Source organism: Oncorhynchus mykiss, chromosome 25 (assembly GCF_057628025.1).
Source record: "Oncorhynchus mykiss isolate SJ-2025 chromosome 25, ASM5762802v1, whole genome shotgun sequence".
Lineage (NCBI taxonomy): Eukaryota > Metazoa > Chordata > Actinopteri > Salmoniformes > Salmonidae > Oncorhynchus > Oncorhynchus mykiss.
Window position 1 is genome coordinate 31322793 of NC_143046.1, and position 17348 is coordinate 31340140.

Here is a 17348-nt window from a genome sequence, read left to right on the forward strand (position 1 = left end):
ATGGCCAAGATGTTCAAATGTTCATAAATGACCAGCATGGTCGAATAATAATAAGGCAGAACAGTTGAAACTGGAGCAGCAGCACAGTCAGGTGGATTGGGGACAGCAAGGAGTCATCATGTCAGGTATTCCTGGGGCATGGTCCTAGGGCTCAGGTCCTCCGAGAGAGAGAAAGAAAGAGAGAATTAGAGAGAGCATATGTGGGATGGCCAGTCCTCTTCTGGCTGGAGATTATAACAGAATATGGCCAAGATGTTCAAATGTTCATAAATGACCAGCATGGTCAAATAATAATAAGGCAGAACAGTTGAAACTGGAGCAGCAGCACGGCCAGGTGGACTGGGGACAGCAAGGAGTCATCATGTCAGGTAGTCCTGGGGCATGGTCCTAGGGCTCAGGTCCTCCGAGAGAGAGAAAGAAAGAGAGAAGGAGAGAATTAGAGAACGCACACTTAGATTCACACAGGACACTGAATAGGACAGGAGAAGTACTCCAGATATAACAAACTGACCCTAGCCCCCCGACACATAAACTACTGCAGCATAAATACTGGAGGCTGAGACAGGATGGGTCAGGAGACACTGTGGCCCCATCCGAGGACACCCCCGGACAGGGCCAAACAGGAAGGATATAACCCCACCCATTTTGCCAAAGCACAGCCCCCACACCACTAGAGGGATATCTTCAACTACCAACTTACCATCCTGAGACAAGGCTGAGTATAGCCCACAAAGATCTCCGCCACGGCACAACCCAAGGGGGGGGGGGCGAACCCAGGCAGGATGACCACATCAGTGAATCAACCCACTCAGGTGACGCACCCCCTCCAGGAACGGCATGAGAGAGCCCCAGTAAGCCAGTGACTCAGCCCCTGTAATAGGGTTAGAGGCAGAGAATCCCAGTGGAAAGAGGGGAACCGGCCAGGCAGAGACAGCAAGGGCGGTTCGTTGCTCCAGAGCCTTTCCGTTCACCTTCCCACTCCTGGGCCAGACTACACTTTTGACTTTGTTGTGGCAAGCAGAAACACACTGGAATTTAGGAAATCCCACCAAACCACCGAATTATTACTTAAATTAAAGGGACAAATTATGTGGTCGCTTGGGGTAATGCAAAAATCCCCTTTGGTTATCACATGTAGGCACATGTGAAGTTTATGAGACAGATCTTTGATTTAGTAGCTGTTCATTTGTTAGTAAATGTTGGGAGCTGTGACTCTTATTTATTCTACTGGAAGGCTGTCCTCTCCTCTGCTTACAGTAGAAAGGCCTTGGAGCGATCCACTGAGACGCAGTGAGCATAAGCACGACAAAAGACAGGAAAACAGTGACCATGTTTCGGGCGACTAACATGCATTTCCCCACGATCAACTGATCCTAATGTTATTCCACAGACAGCAGGGGGAACTCCAGACTCGCAGGTTTTTCTGCTATCATACACCCAGAACTCACTAACCCAACAATACAACTATTTCCACCACTGGGCTTACTGCAGTCACTACTTCAACCTTTACTGAACTACCATGAAAAATACTTTTAGACAGCTGAAGCAAGCATACTTTTTAAAAAGTATCCTTTCTTATGGATGAGGGATTTGGCAGTGCGGTCATTGAGATTTCATACTTCTTGTTGGCGGCACAGGGGGATTAGCTCAAATGGTAGAGCGCCCGCTTAGCATGCGAGAGGTAGCTGGATCGATGCCCGCATCCTCCAACTATTTAGTTTGGTTCAATCAGCACACATTGTTGTTGTAGCTCTGGACTGATTTAACTAATCGAAGGATTAGTTAACTAATTGAATCAAGTGTACTTGTCTGGCTCTAAAATGTGAATGTGTGTTGCTGGGGCAACCTGAGGACTGCAGTTGGGAAACACCAGTGGAAGGTAGAGTGTGTTGGCGAGTTGAAACATTGATTCAAAATAGACCTACCAGTAGACGACGCTATCATGGCTGTTAATAATATATTAGGCTAAGTACTGTTTTATACTCTGCACTTTCAATTGTTGTGAGTTCATGACGTATTTCCCATGTAGTGTTTTAATAGGATAATTTAGGGACAGTTCAAAAATTAGTGGGTGAGTGGGGGCTTGTAGCTCTCAAACTCTAGGGGTGTTTTTCCAAACATACTACCATGCTCCACACTCATGCTCCGATTGTATTCTCCACTCCGTTCTCTTGAGTACGTTTTTGTGTGGACGCGAGTGAGGAGAATGCATAAAGCAATACATTTAAGAAGCACTCGCACTCCCCCTACTGTATTACCTCACGCTTCACAGCCCCATTCACTGAACCTCCTTCCAGCCAGGACAATGGCAACAATAGACGAATCAAGATATACACAAAGCAAACGTTTGACTTCACAATTATCAGCTAGATATGTGAATCGTAACAATTTAGCTAGCCAGATAGCTAAACAGGACAAAAATGACCTAAAACGAATAATATGTAAGATATATGTCAATTCTTCATGGTTACATTAGCTAGCTAACAATGCTTTGTGGCTATCTGGCTAGTTAACAGTACTAGTAGCTAGCCAGTCAGCCCTATTGACTAATTATGGGCTTGCGATCTAAGGTACTTAGGCAGGTAACGTTAAACATGCCGAACAATACCAAATTACTCATGAACCATTAAGAGGGATCCCCATTTAAGTGATTTATTAAAAGGTAAAACAAAAAGAGCAGGAGTCATACATATATTTCTATCTCTATATTTATACATATTGAAAATAATTGGTATGTAGCACAGTTCTCTAGCACATACAAGTGCAAGCTAAGTATCTGAAGTGAACTGCCTTACTGCCTCAACTCCTCTCTAACTACAGACTCCATCACTCTCCATCTTATTATTATCATCTGAAGCTTTGGAAGCCATCGGCCAAGTATGTACCAGATCACCTTGAGTTTATTTGAGTTTTTAAAGCTACTTTGAGATTCTGTGTGTAATGAAAAGTGCTATATAGAATAAATCATAATTATTATTATTTATCCTACAGGGGAGGACGAGCCCTTGTCATAATGGCTTTGCGATATGATGGACAGCCTTCTGTTTGCTACTAAACAGGTCCTAATATCTTAGTCTGTGTGCCAGTTCATTCTCTCTTTTGACTTTGTTGTGGCAAGCAGAAACACACTGGAATTTAGGAAATCCCACCAAACCACCTAATTATTACTTCAATTAAAGGGACAAATTATGTGGTCGCTTGGGGTAATGCAAAAATCCCCTTTGGTTATCACATGTAGGCACATGTGTAGTTTATGAGACAGATCTTTGATTTAGTAGCTGTTCATTTGTTAGTAAATGTTGGGAGCTGTGACTCTTATTTATTCTACTGGAAGGCTGTCCTCTCCTCTGCTTACAGTAGAAAGGCCTTGGAGCGATCCACTGAGACGCAGTGAGCATAAGCACGACAAAAGACAGGAAAACAGTGACCATGTTTCGGGCGACTAACATGCATTTCCCCACGATCAACTGATCCTAATGTTATTCCACAGACAGCCAGCAGGGGGAACTCCAGACTCGCAGGTTTTTCTGCTATCATACACCCAAAACTCACTAACCCAACAATACAACTATTTCCACCACTGGGCTTACTGCAGTCACTACTTCAACCTTTACTGAACTACCATGAAAAATACTTTTAGACAGCTGAAGCAAGCATACTCTTTAAAAAGTATCCTTACTTATGGACGAGGGATTTGGCAGTGCGGTCATTGAGATTTCATACTTCTTGTTGGAGACACAGGGGGATTAGCTCAAATGGTAGAGCGCTCGCTTAGCATGCGAGAGGTAGCGGGATCGATGCCCGCATCCTCCAACTATTTAGTTTGGTTCAATCAGCACACATTGTTGTTGTAGGTCTGGACTGATTTAACTAACTTGAAGTGTGCTTGAATGGCTCTAAAATGTGAATGTGTGTTGCTGGGGCAACCTGAGGACTGCAGTTGGGAAACACCAGTGGAAGGTAGAGTATGGTGGCGAGTTGAAATATTGATTCAAAATAGACCAAACAGTAGACGACGCTATCGTGGCTGTTCATAATATATTAGGCTAAGTACTGTTTTATACTCTGCACTTTCAATTGTTGTGAGTTCATGACGTATTTCCCATGTAGTGTTTTAATAGGATAATTTAGGGACAGTTCAAAAATTACTGGGTGAGTGGGGGCTTGTAACTCTCAAACTCTAGGGGTGTTTTTCCAAACATACTACCATGCTCCACACTCATGCTCCGATTGTATTCTCCACTCCGTTCTCTTGAGTACGTTTTTGTGTGGACGAGAGTGAGGAGAATGCTTAAAGCAATACATTTAAGAAGCACTCGCACTCCCCCTACTGTATTACCTCACGCTTCACAGCCCCATTCACTGAACCTCCTTCCAGCCAGGACAATGGCAACAATAGACGAATCAAGATATACACAAAGCAAACGTTTGACTTCACAATTATCAGCTCGATATGTGAATCGTAACAATTTAGCTGCCATTGATTTCAATAGATGTTGTGTAAATTTTTTTAACGTTTTTGTCATATTTATTTGCATACTTTCCTTTGAAGCTTGCATCTATGCATGCTTCAAAATAAGTCCAAATGGAGTACGTATTCAAGAAGTGACCTACTGTACGCGCTACGTTTCGCAAACTTTTATTTGGACTCATTCCAAATAAAATCACTTTATATAGGAGTTGTCTCGAGATGGCTATGCATATTCATGACATGAGGCAAGTAGCATAATATCTCTTACCATTGAATACATGCGGTTGACGTCAACACCCCTCATTGAATACTCCAAAAAGTATTAAATAACGACATGGATCCACCAATCCAAAGAGAGGAATAGGTGGGAGCTTGACAGCTAATTGGGAACCAATAGTATCGATTCATGTAAAATAATTTATTTTAAATAAAGTATTTGGAGGGACAACGTTTTCATCTGACAGTGACAATACAATAGTATAAAGCTGTGTAACTGAAGTGATTTGGTAAAATGTAATGAAGTAAAAGTAAGTTACTTCCTTCAGAAATTACTTGATTATAAGATTACAAGTACAGCCCACAGAGAGTAACTAGAAAAGTACTAGTTCCTCCAAAAATGTACCTAACTACATGTAACGTGTTACTACCCACCTCTTCTGCCTTCTCCCTAGTTTTCAGCCAGTAGCATCGCCCACCTCACGTGAACTACAATCTTGACATTGTTTTAATGTTTAGAAACGTCAATAATCACCGCTTGCAATACGGTTTTCGAAACACATGGCCCTTATCTTTCATCAGCAAGAAAGGATCCTTCAAATAAAAAAGATACACTTACTGTAGCGGTTTTGCGCAGATCCATACAGCTATTGGTTCTTCCATCCAACGAAACTACACTTCCACTACACTTCCCAAGTTACGCTTACACAAAGGTGTTTGGAGCATGCTAGATAGCTAATTAGCAAAGGTGGTCGCCTCTGTCTTCCGTAAACAAGTGCTGTAACATGTAGATATGGCCATGTGGGAACACTAACCTTAACCCTATCAAGGTGTGTATCAATTTAACCTTTTGTTTTTAGAAAATCATTTCTCACTGATATGAAATATAAGGTCCTTATGCTTCCTAAACCGTAACAAAAGCGAGACTTGTTGATGTTCAGATTGGCTCTTCACAAAACTCCCCTGTACAGCAGACAATGACTGTGTAATGTAATGGAACGTACAACTTGATCTGTCATTAAAAAATATACACACCCCACCCAATGTTAAATATATTCTCACATAACTCTCCCCTTGTAAAAAATGTTATTAACTAAAAAATAATGATTACGACCACAAATAACAATAACTGTATTTAAAAATGTGGATATAGACTTTTTTGGCACATCGATGCTACGCAGGTCTACGGACAGACGAGTTCATTCTCTCTGCCTGTTTCATTACACGATCTGAGCCGACTGCAGACAGTGATCAGCTCGGGAAAATCAGATTTTCAGCATTTTGATGCTATATTTACGAGCCTCAGAAATAAAAGATCCGGTCACGCATTAGGAGCCACTCCCTTTATATTGATAGTTAGCCTAGATGTGGACAAATTATATACCTACCACTATTGCCACTATGAATGGCGCATAGAAGGCAGGATAGAGAGTTAAACCGGTAGACTTTAATGACCTGTGGTATAGTAAGCACATGAAAAAGCATAGGTCAAAAGGGAAGTACCAAAACACCTAGATATAGGGGAGGAAATTTGTCTAGGATGGAAGAAATTATATAGTAAAACGACAAATGTAAACAAGGAAATAAACGCACTACTCTCTCCTGTTCCAAATACAATACCACACAACCCTCTCCAAAGCAAAAATAACAGAATTTGACAACCCTCCCTATTTTGGACCACCCTCCCACTGGAGTTATTTTCGAACTGTCCCTTATGATTGTTTTGCCATTGACTTGTTTTGGCATAGCATTCTTTTGCAATGACTACATCGTTGTGTACTGAGTTAGTGTTACATTTCACCACTAGATGGCGAGACCTGCCTATGATAAGATAAATTGCTAGACTGACAAGTTGTTGGAGTGGAGTGGAGTGGAGGACATTAAGGAGTGGGGGACATTCATTCAATATAATCTGTGTAGGTTTCTCATTTAAACAGTGACATTTTCATTCTCAGTTATTATTTTAGGTAATTAATATAATTTCAGTATATTTTCGATGAAAACTTTCAGTTTACGAAATTAATTTCAGTAGCCTAAATTCTCTGAATGGACTTGAAATTAAATGGATGGAATTGACCTTTGTCCTTTTAAGAGATAAATATTTGAACGCCTATCCAGCAAAGCTTGTCCTTGGGGAGTATAAGGGCCGCTTGACAGCAGCTGGGTCACACACATGGTTGGGTAGGTTATTGCCTAAATGTAATCAGTTACATTTACTAGTTACCTGTCAAAAATTGTAATCAGTAACGTAACTTTTGGATAACCCAAACTCAGTAATGTAATCTGATTACCTTCAGTTATTTTTAGATTTCTTTCCCCTTAAGAGGCATTAGAAGAAGACCAAAATGTATGTTACCAATTGAACGACGTCTATTGCAGGATAAATCAATGTTGAAGTTTACATAGCTGGCCATATATGGATGGTAATTTTTACTTTACGGGTTGGTTATGTAGGCTTCTTCTAACCCATTGCTTTCTACTACATATAATAATATGATTCAATTATATCTTTACATTAAAAACCAAAGTCTATTAGAATTCCAGTCATAAATGTTATACCCCTTGATCTTCAAGAATAGGACTTATGGAAGTATAGGTTAGCCAAATTGTTTTACCTGAGCATAACCCCAAAAATAATGACCTATTAGCCAGTCCTACTCTGTTGTTTATGATTTAGTTGTCATGGAGGACTGATTGGGCTCATTGATTCAAGTTGAAAAACAAAATGCTGTGCTCATGGAATGGCATGCTTTGAGCACTACTGAAAAGTGCTATTTGCATGTGAAAAATGAATGCTGTATGCTGCATTTGCTATAGGCCCAGTGGCGACTGTCATTCAGGGCATGTGGGGCTGGTTTTGAGCACCACATTTTTAGCAAAGAAATTTGTAAAAAAAAATTGGGGGGGTGGGGCTTGCCTGTTTTGCATGTTATTCTGACATTAATACGTGTCACATATCAGTTTACGAACAATGTAAAAAAAATAAAAAAAATAAAAATGGTTGAGTTAATAAAGCCGTATACAAATATGGTCTCTTTTTTGTTTTCTTGAGTAAGGCAGCTCCAAAATGCAGGTGTTTCAACCTAGCTTAGTGCTTTCTGTGGTGATGGGGCAAGCCAGAAACAATTACGGAGCATTGTGCCGTGATTGGCTCTACGTCACCGCCAAGTCTAAGGGTAGACTTTGATAATTCAAGCCCCTTGGGTGCTGCCATAGAGTTACATTAGAAGTGCCCATCCAAGAAGGCCAGGTCATTGGCCACAGATAAAATTTCATCAAATCACGTTATATCTACAGTAGCTTTGAATGGACTTAGCTAGCAGTCATCATCATGAATCAAGTCGATAATCTACTGGCAAATCCTTTTTAATCTTTGTCATATGCAGAGAAATAATGATGAAAAATTATAGATAAAACGCGTTGGTGCTCATTGGCCGTTGGACATAAACATCACACAACAATTGTGAAATCGCAAATTCAACAATGAGTGGTGAGTCCAAAAATGTCTTGTATGCTGCTGCATAAATGGTGTAATATTCCAGGGAGATACAGCGGGGCAAAAAAGTATTTAGTCAGCCACCAATTGTGCAAGTTCTCCCACTTAAACAGATGAGAGAGGCCTGTAATTTTCATCGTAGGTACACTTCAACTATGACAGACAAAATGAGAAGGAAACAAAACAGAAAATCACATTGTAGGATTTGTAATGAATTTATTTGCAAATTATGATGGAAAATAAGTATTTGGTCACCTACAAACAAGCAAGATTTCTGGCTCTCACAGACCTCTCACAGACCTCTTCTTTAAGAGGCTCCTCTGTCCTCCACTTGTTACCTGTATTAATGGCACCTGTTTGAACTTGTTATCACTATAAAAGACACCTGTCCACAACCTCAAACAGTCACACTCCAAACTCCACTATGGCCAAGACCAAAGAGCTGTCAAAGGACACCAGAAACAAAATTGTAGACCTGCACCAGGCTAGGAAGACTGAATCTGCAATAGGTAAGCAGCTTGGTTTGAAGAAATCAACTGTGGGAGCAATTATTAGGAAAGGGAAGACATACAAGACCACTGATAATCTCCCTCGATCTGGGGCTCCACGCAAGATCTCACCCCGTGGGTCAAAATGATCACAAGAACGGTGAGCAAAAATCCCAGAACCACACGGGGGGACCTAGTGAATGACCTGCAGAGAGCTGGGACCAAAGTAACAAAGCCTACCATCAGTAACACACTACGCCGCCAGGGACTCAAATCCTGCAGTGCCAGACGTGTCCCCCTGCTTAAGCCAGTACATGTCCAGGCCCGTCTGAAGTTTGCTAGAGAGCATTTGGATGATGCAGAAGAAGATTGGGAGAATGTCATATGGTCAGAGGAAACCAAAATATAACTTTTTGGTAAAAACTCAACTTGTCGTGTTTGGAGGACAAAGAATGCTGAGTTGCATCCAAAGAACACCATACCTACTGTTAAGCATGGGGGTGGAAACATCATGCTTTGGGGCTGTTTTTCTGCAAAGGGACCAGGACGACTGATCCGTGTAAAGGAAAGAATGAATGGGGCCATGTATCGTGAGATTTTGAGTGAAAACCTCCTTCCATCAGCAAGGGCATTGAAGATGAAACGTGGCTAGGTCTTTCAGCATGACAATGATCCCAAACACACCGCCCGGGCAACGGAAGAGTGGCTTCGTAAGAAGCATTTCAAGGTCCTGGAGTGGCCTAGCCAGTCTCCAGATCTCAACCCCATAGAAAATCTTTGGAGGGAGTTGCCCAGCAACAGCCCCAAAACATCACTGCTCTAGAGGAGATCTGCATGGAGGAATGGGCCAAAATACCAGCAACAGTGTGTGAAAATCTTGTGAAGACTTACAGAAAACGTTTGACCTCTGTCATTGCCAACAAAGGGTATATAACAAAGTATTGAGATAAACTTTTGTTATTGACCAAATACTTATTTTCCACCATAATTTGCAAATAAATTCATTAAAAATCCTACAATGTGATTTTCTGGACTTTTTTCTCTCATTTTGACTGTCATAGTATGATGAAAATTACAGGCCTCTCTCATCTTTTTGAGTGGGAGAACTTGCACAATTGGTGGCTGACTAAATACTTTTTGCCCCACTGTATGTATACAGTAGCTAAGAAAGTACCCTAACCCTAACCCGGTAGGCCGTCATTGTAAATAATAATTTGTTCTCAACTGACTTGCCTAGTTAAATAAAGGTTAAATAAAATAAGGTAAATAAATGTTGTGTAGTAAGCTGTTAGTAGGCCATGTACCTCACCTTAATAATTTGGTATATTTTTACCTCTTAATTTCACCTACTGTTCAGACATGGTGGTGCACATGTAGCCTATAACCTGTTTTTGAGAAATGTAATCATCGAATATTGTAAGAGCTTTCATTGTCTGTTTATATGAAACCCTTTTTTTATCCTAATTCTGACTTGGTGTACAGGGTGAAAACTGTAAGAACGGCCCATGTTCTGAATTCTGCCGCTGTACATTTCAAAAGTGCCGAATAGTTATATTGACTACGTCCGTCTTAGCTCACTCATCAATCCAAGATGGCGTAGCAGTCGTACGTGTGTTTGTCTTGTCCCGTGTAAATAGTCTGTTTTAAATTTTTCCACATATATTTTAATCTCACTTTCCATCTACAAACTAAATATACTTTCCTGCAACCCGCCTCACCCATTCTTATTGTCAGACTCAATAGCCTTCGTTTCTCAAATGACTGCCTCACCTGGTTCACCAACTACTTCTCAGATAGGGTTCAGTGTGTCAAATTGGAGGGCCTGTAGTCCGGACCTCTGGCAGTCTCTATGGGAGATGCCACAGGGATCAATTCTCTGGCCGACTCTTTTCTCTGTATATATCAATGATGTCGCTCTTGCTACGGGTGATTCTCTGATCCACCTTTACACAGACGACACCATTCTGTATATATCTGGCCCTTATTTGGACACTGTGTTAACAAACCTCCAAACGAGCATCAACGCCATACAACACTTCTTCCGTGGTTTCCAACTGCTCTTAAATGCTAGTAAAACTAAATGCATGCTCTTCAACTGATCGCTGCCCGCACCCGCCCGCCCGACTAGCATCACTACTCCGGACGGTTCTGACTTAGAATATGTGGGCAACTACAAACACCTAGGTGTCTGGTTAGACTGTAAACTCTCCTTCCAGACTTACATTAACCAATCCTGAATTAAATCTAGAATCGGCTTCCTATTTCGCAAACAAAGCCTCCTTGACTCATGCTGCCAAACATACTCTCGTAAAACTGACTATCCTACCGATCCTTAACTTCGGCGATGTCATTTACAAAATAACACTCTACTCAGCAAATATGGATGTAGTCTATCACAGTGCCCTCCGTTTTTGTCACCAAAGCCCCATATACTACCCACCACTATGACCTGTATGCTCTCATTGGCTGGCCCTCGCTACATATTGGTCGCCAAACCCACTGGCTCCATGTCATCTATAAGTCTTTACTAGGTAAAGCCCCACCTTATCTCAGTTCACTGGTCACCATAGCAACACCCACCCGTAGCACGTGCTTCAGCAGGTATATTACACTGGTCATCCCCAAAGCCAACACCTCCTTTGGCCGCCTTACCTTCCAGTTCTCTGCTGCCAATGACTGGAACAAATTGCAAAAATCACTGAAGCTGGAGACTTATAGCTCCCTCACTAACTTTAAGCATCAGCTGTCAGAGCAGCTTACCGATCACTGCACCTGTACACAGTCCATCTGTAAATAGCCCACCCAACTACAGTGCCTTGCGAAAGTATTCGGCCCCCTTGAACTTTGCGACCTTTTGCCACATTTCAGGCTTCAAACATAAAGATATAAAACTGTATTTTTTTGTGAAGAATCAACAACAAGTAGGACACAATCATGAAGTGGAATGACATTTATTGGATATTTCAAACTTTTTTAACAAATCAAAAACTGAAAAATTGGGCGTGCAAAATTATTCAGCCCCTTTACTTTCAGTGCAGCAAACTCTCTCCAGAAGTTCAGTGAGGATCTCTGAATGATCCAATGTTGACCTAAATGACTAATGATGATAAATACAATCCACCTGTGTGTAATCAAGTCTCCGTATAAATGCACCTGCACTGTGATTGTCTCAGAGGTCCGTCAAAAGCGCAGAGAGCATCATGAAGAACAAGGAACACACCAGGCAGGTCCGAGATACTGTTGTGAAGAAGTTTAAAGCCGGATTTGGATACAAAAAGATTTCCCAAGCTTTAAACATCCCAAGGAGCACTGTGCAAGCGATAATATTGAAATGGAAGGAGTATCAGACCACTGCAAATCTACCAAGACCTGGCGGTCCCTCTAAACTTTCAGCTCATACAAGGAGAAGACTGATCAGAGATGCAGTCAAGAGGCCCATGATCACTCTGGATGAACTGCAGAGATCTACAGCTGAGGTGGGAGACTCTGTCCATAGGACAACAATCAGTCGTATATTGCACAAATCTGGCCTTTGTGGAAGAGTGGCAAGAAGAAAGCCATTTCTTAAAGATATCCATAAAAAGTGTTGTTTAAAGTTTGCCACAAGCCACCTGGGAGACACACCAAACATGTGGAAGAAGGTGCTCTGGTCAGATGAAACCAAAATTGAACTTTTTGGCAACAATGCAAAACGTTATGTTTGGCGTAAAAGCAACACAGCTCATCACCCTGAACACCCTATCCCCACTGTCAAACATGGTGGTGGCAGCATCATGGTTTGGGCCTGCTTTTCTTCAGCAGGGACAGGGAAGATGGTTACAATTGATGGGAAGATGGATGGAGCCAAATACAGGACCATTCTGGAAGAAAACCTGATGGAGTCTGCAAAAGACCTGAGACTGGGACGGAGATTTGTCTTCCAACAAGACAATGATCCAAAACATAAAGCAAAATCTACAATGGAATGGTTCAAAAATAAACATATCCGGGTGTTAGAATGACCAAGTCAAAGTCCAGACCTGAATCCAATCGAGAATCTGTGGAAAGAACTGAAAACTGCTGTTCACAAATGCTCTCCATCCAACCTCACTGAGCTCGAGCTGTTTTGCAAGGAGGAATGGGATGTCAGTCTCTCGATGTGCAAAACTGATAGAGACATACCCCAAGCGACTTACAACTGTAATCGCAGCAAAAGGTGGCGCTACAAAGTATTAACTTAAGGGGGCTGAATAATTTTGCACGCCCAATTTTCAGTTTTTGATTTGTTAAAAAAGTTTGAAATATCCAATAAATGTCGTTCCACTTCATGATTGTTGATTCTTCATAAAAAAATACAGTTTTAAAGCTTTATGTTTGAAGCCTGAAATGTGGCAAAAGGTCGCAAAGTTCAAGAGGGCCGAATACTTTCGCAAGGCACTGTACCTCATCTCCATATTATTTTTGGTTGTTTTGTTGTTGTTGCTCTTTTACACCCCAGTATCTCTATTTGCATATCATCATCTGCACATCTATCACTCCAGTGTTAATGCTACATTTTAATTATTTTCCCACTATGGCCTATTTATTGCCTTACCTCCCTAATCTTACTACATTTGCACACACTGTATATAGATTTTTCTTTTGTGTTATTGACTGTACGTCTGTTTATCCCATGTGTGACTATGTTGTTGTTTTTGTCGCACTGCTTTGCTTTATCTTGGCCAGGTCGCAGTTGTAAATGAGAACTTGTTCTCAACTGGCCTACCTGGTTAAATACAGGTGAAATAAAAAATAAATAAAAATTTCATCGAAATTACGGATTGCCTGTTATCCTCTTGTCATCCCCTTATGTCATAGTTTGTACATCTCAATTGTCAGTAGAAACCACATTTGTTAAAGCAAGTCAGCCATATCAGTTAGTTTTTTTTAAAAGGCAGTAAATGAGGCTGAATTAACTGTTTCACTGCCAGACAAGGCTCCGCTGTTAGACAGGTGTAGCAGTGGTATTGTGCAGTTCATGTATTGTTTAGTGTTGTGTTGTGTAGTGGCTTTGCTGGCAATCATCCCACAATTCTATTTTTTCCCCACCAAGATTTACATGCTAAAATTGCCACTGTATAGGCCTATTGTTTACCTTTTTGTTGGTGACACTTTGATATTCTTATAATATGCAGCTGTTTAAAGGGCAATAACAATAACATTGCTCTGTTTTGTTGAAAAGCTGAGGGATGGGCCTGGAGAAATGTCCAAAAATGGATTCACATCCATGTGCTATGTAGATATCAATAATAAGTGACTACACCACTGCTGCCATCTTTACCTCCAAGCGTTTATTCAAGTTGGATAACTTTGGATGCCGACAGAAGTCGCACCATTAGAAGAAATAGCTTGGACTGTAGCCTACAAAAGCCTATTCCTGCTCTTTTCCTGCGATCCATCCAACACATTTGGAGTGTCATCATAGTGGTCTTTGAATTAAGTTCAGACTCGCTAACATTGAACAAATTTAAATGTACGCCTTTTTCCAATGCTGATTTGAATGTAATTGAGAAAACAGAGAAGTGTCAAAGATTTTAAGGTAATCCTTGAAGTAATCATCTACTTTTTCCATTTTCAAAAGTATCTGTAATCTGATTACAATATTTTTGCTGGTAACGGATTACAGTTCCTGGATTTTTGTAATCCCTTACATTGAACTGATTACATATAATGTAATACGTTACTCGCCAACCCTGGTCACACATACACACACATGCACGCACGCACGCACACACACATGCACAAACACACACACACACACACACACACACACACACACACACACACACACACACACACACACACACACACACACACACACACTCCCCTATGCTTGAAAAGTTGTGTTTCTCCATCTCTGACTGAGCTTCCATAGTCAGTTAGTCTGCACTGCAGGTGTATTTAAGAAGGCAAGCAAGGTTTCTCTCGCTGTCCCTCGTATGAGTATGGCTGGCTCCATTTGCTGAGTGGCCCAAACTTACAGTTAACAGCAATGCAGTAACAGCTCCTAAACAAACATTTTACTCCTTGCTAAAATCCAACCCACACACACACACACACACACACACACACACACACACACACACACCCCACTGCCTCTCTCTCTCGCTCCCTTGTTCCCTCTCTCTCTCACAGAAGACATTAACCACAGAGACCCTAAGCTGTGCACTGTAGGAGATAGCCTCCTCAGCCTCTGGGCCCTCTCTCCACCTCATCACCCTTACACTCCTCCTTTCCTTTGCATTCTTTCACTTTCCCTTCTCTCTCTTCTCTTTCCACAGCTCCAACACTTCATTTTCCTCGATGTGTGTGTGTGTGTGTGTGTGTGTGTGTGTGTGTGTGTGTGCGTGCGTGCGTGTGTGTGTGTGTGTGCGTGCGTGCGTGCATGTGCATCTATGTGAGTGTGTGGTCACTATGGTCTTGTTTCAGTAAGCGTATTAGGGTAGAACCCACCTGAGCCCCGCACTCACACACACATTTTGTGAAAATCAAAAATGATTGTCTTCTCTATCTGCCATTCCCTCTCTCTCTCTCTCTCTCTCTCTCTCTCTCTCTCTCTCTCTCTCTCTCTCTCTCTCTCTCTCTCTCTCTCTCTCTCTCTCTCCCCCTCTCTCTCTCTCTCAGACTGTATGATGTCATGTCTTTCCCCCTGTCCCAAGGGAAAATAACCAATTACCCAAAGTGCTCTGTCCCCCATTTTACCTCTCCCTGCCCCCTCCCAAACATTCGACCTATCACCTTGCCATAATCTGTGGAGCGACACCTCCCCCCGACACCTTAGATGATGTGTGTGTGCGTGTACTTGTGAGTGTGTGTAAGTTCATATATAACAGTAATAAGAATAATACATTTAATTTGTATAACGCTTTTCATTACAGATTTATCTCAAAGCTCTACTGACTTATTTAAAAATATACACTGAGTGTACAAAACATTAGGAACACCTGCTTTTTCCATGACGTAGACTGTCCGGGTGAATCCAGGTGAAAGCTATGATCCCTTATTGATGTCACTTGTTAGATCCACTTCAATCAGTGTAGATGAAGGGGAGACAGGTTGAAAATTGATTTTTCAGCCTTGAGACAATTGAGACATGGATTGTGTATGTATGCCATTCAGAGGGTGAATGGGCAAGACAAAAGATGATGTGCCTTTGAACGGGAGTATGGTAATAGTTGCCAGGCGTACTGGTTCGTGTCAAGATCTGCAACGCTGCTTGGTGTTTCATGCTCAACAGTTTCCTGTGTGTATCAAGAATGGTTCACCACCCAAGGGACAACGAGCCAACTTGACACAACTCTGGGAAGCATTGGAGTCAACATGGGCCAGCATCCCTGTGGAACGCTTTCGATCCTGTCGATCCTGTAGTTGACCGGTAGCCAGTGGAGTTGGGCCAGGTTGATGTGATCTGACTTCTTGGTCCTGGCAGCACTGTTCTGGATTAGTTGAAGTCTCTGTTGTAAATTGGCTGGGAGACCCCAAACAGTGCATTGTTGATCCAAGAGAAAATGAAGGGGTGGATGAGTTTCTCTGCATCTGCCTGGGTGAGGGATGGTATGGCTCAGGCAATGTTTTCAATACGGAAAGTTATGTTTTACAAACTTGACTCCTAGGTTGGTGACTCCTACTGGTGTGTGCGTGTGTGTGTTTGCGTATGAATCACCTGGCGAGGTCACATACCCACATTCACATAAGCGAGTGACAGCCTTGCTCCAGCTGGATGTTGTTATGTGAGAATGTCAGGGGCCACGGGACAATAAATCACCATGCCCAGTAGTTTACAGGCAACACCCAGAGAGAGAGAGAGAGAGAGAGAGTACAGCATAAAACATCAAATAATGCATACAACCACCTAAAAATAAGCAATTCCCATACCTTCCTTAACAAATCCATCACCTGCAGAGTCACACCCAGATCTGTTGCACCTGTCTTTGTGCTTGTCTCCACACCCCACCAGGTGTCTCTCATCTCCCCTCATTATCCACTGTGTATTTATACCTGTGTTCTCTGTTTGCCTGTTGCTAGTTCATTTTGTTAGTCAAGCCTATCAGCGTTTTCCCCTTGCTCCTGTCTTCTATAGTTCCTGTTTTCTAGTTTTCCCGGTTTTGACCATTCTGCCTGCCCAGACCCTGAGCCAGCCTGCCGTCCTGTAAAACCGGCGGGAAAGTTTGCGGGAATCCCCCCGGAGAGGCAGATCCCGGATGGACAGCCATACCTTCTGTCCGAGATGATACCGGGCAGCCGGGGTCCGGTGGCGGTCCGCTTGTCGTCGATACCTGGAGGTGACCCATCTCCAAGGTCATTAGCCCCTCTGCTGTTTGTCTTCCGTTGCCCCGGACCCTTGGTATACATCCCACATTTCATGTGTCTAAAATCAAACCCATGTCTCACAGCCCTTTGTCTCCTGTTTTCTAGTTTTAATGGTTATGACCATTATGCCTGCCCTTACCCTGAGACAGCCTGCTGTCCTGTACCTTGCCCCACCACACTGGATTATTGACCCCTGCCTGCCCTGACCCTGAGACTGCCTGCCGTCCTGTACCTTTTAGACTCTGATCTGGATTACTGACCTCTGCCTGCCCTGACCCTGAGACTGCCTGCCGTCCTGTACCTTTTAGACTCTGATCTGGATTACTGACCTCTGCCTGCCCTGGCCCTG

The 17348-nt window shown here is 42.3% G+C and overlaps 1 non-coding gene across 1 annotated transcript; it reads left to right on the forward strand.

Moving 5' to 3' along the window:
* Window positions 1-3740: 3740 nt before the first annotated feature.
* trnaa-agc (transfer RNA alanine (anticodon AGC)) lies at window positions 3741-3813 on the forward strand. Its single transcript has one exon. It is a non-coding gene; the product is annotated as a tRNA-Ala (tRNA).
* The last annotated feature ends 13535 nt before the right edge of the window (window positions 3814-17348 follow it).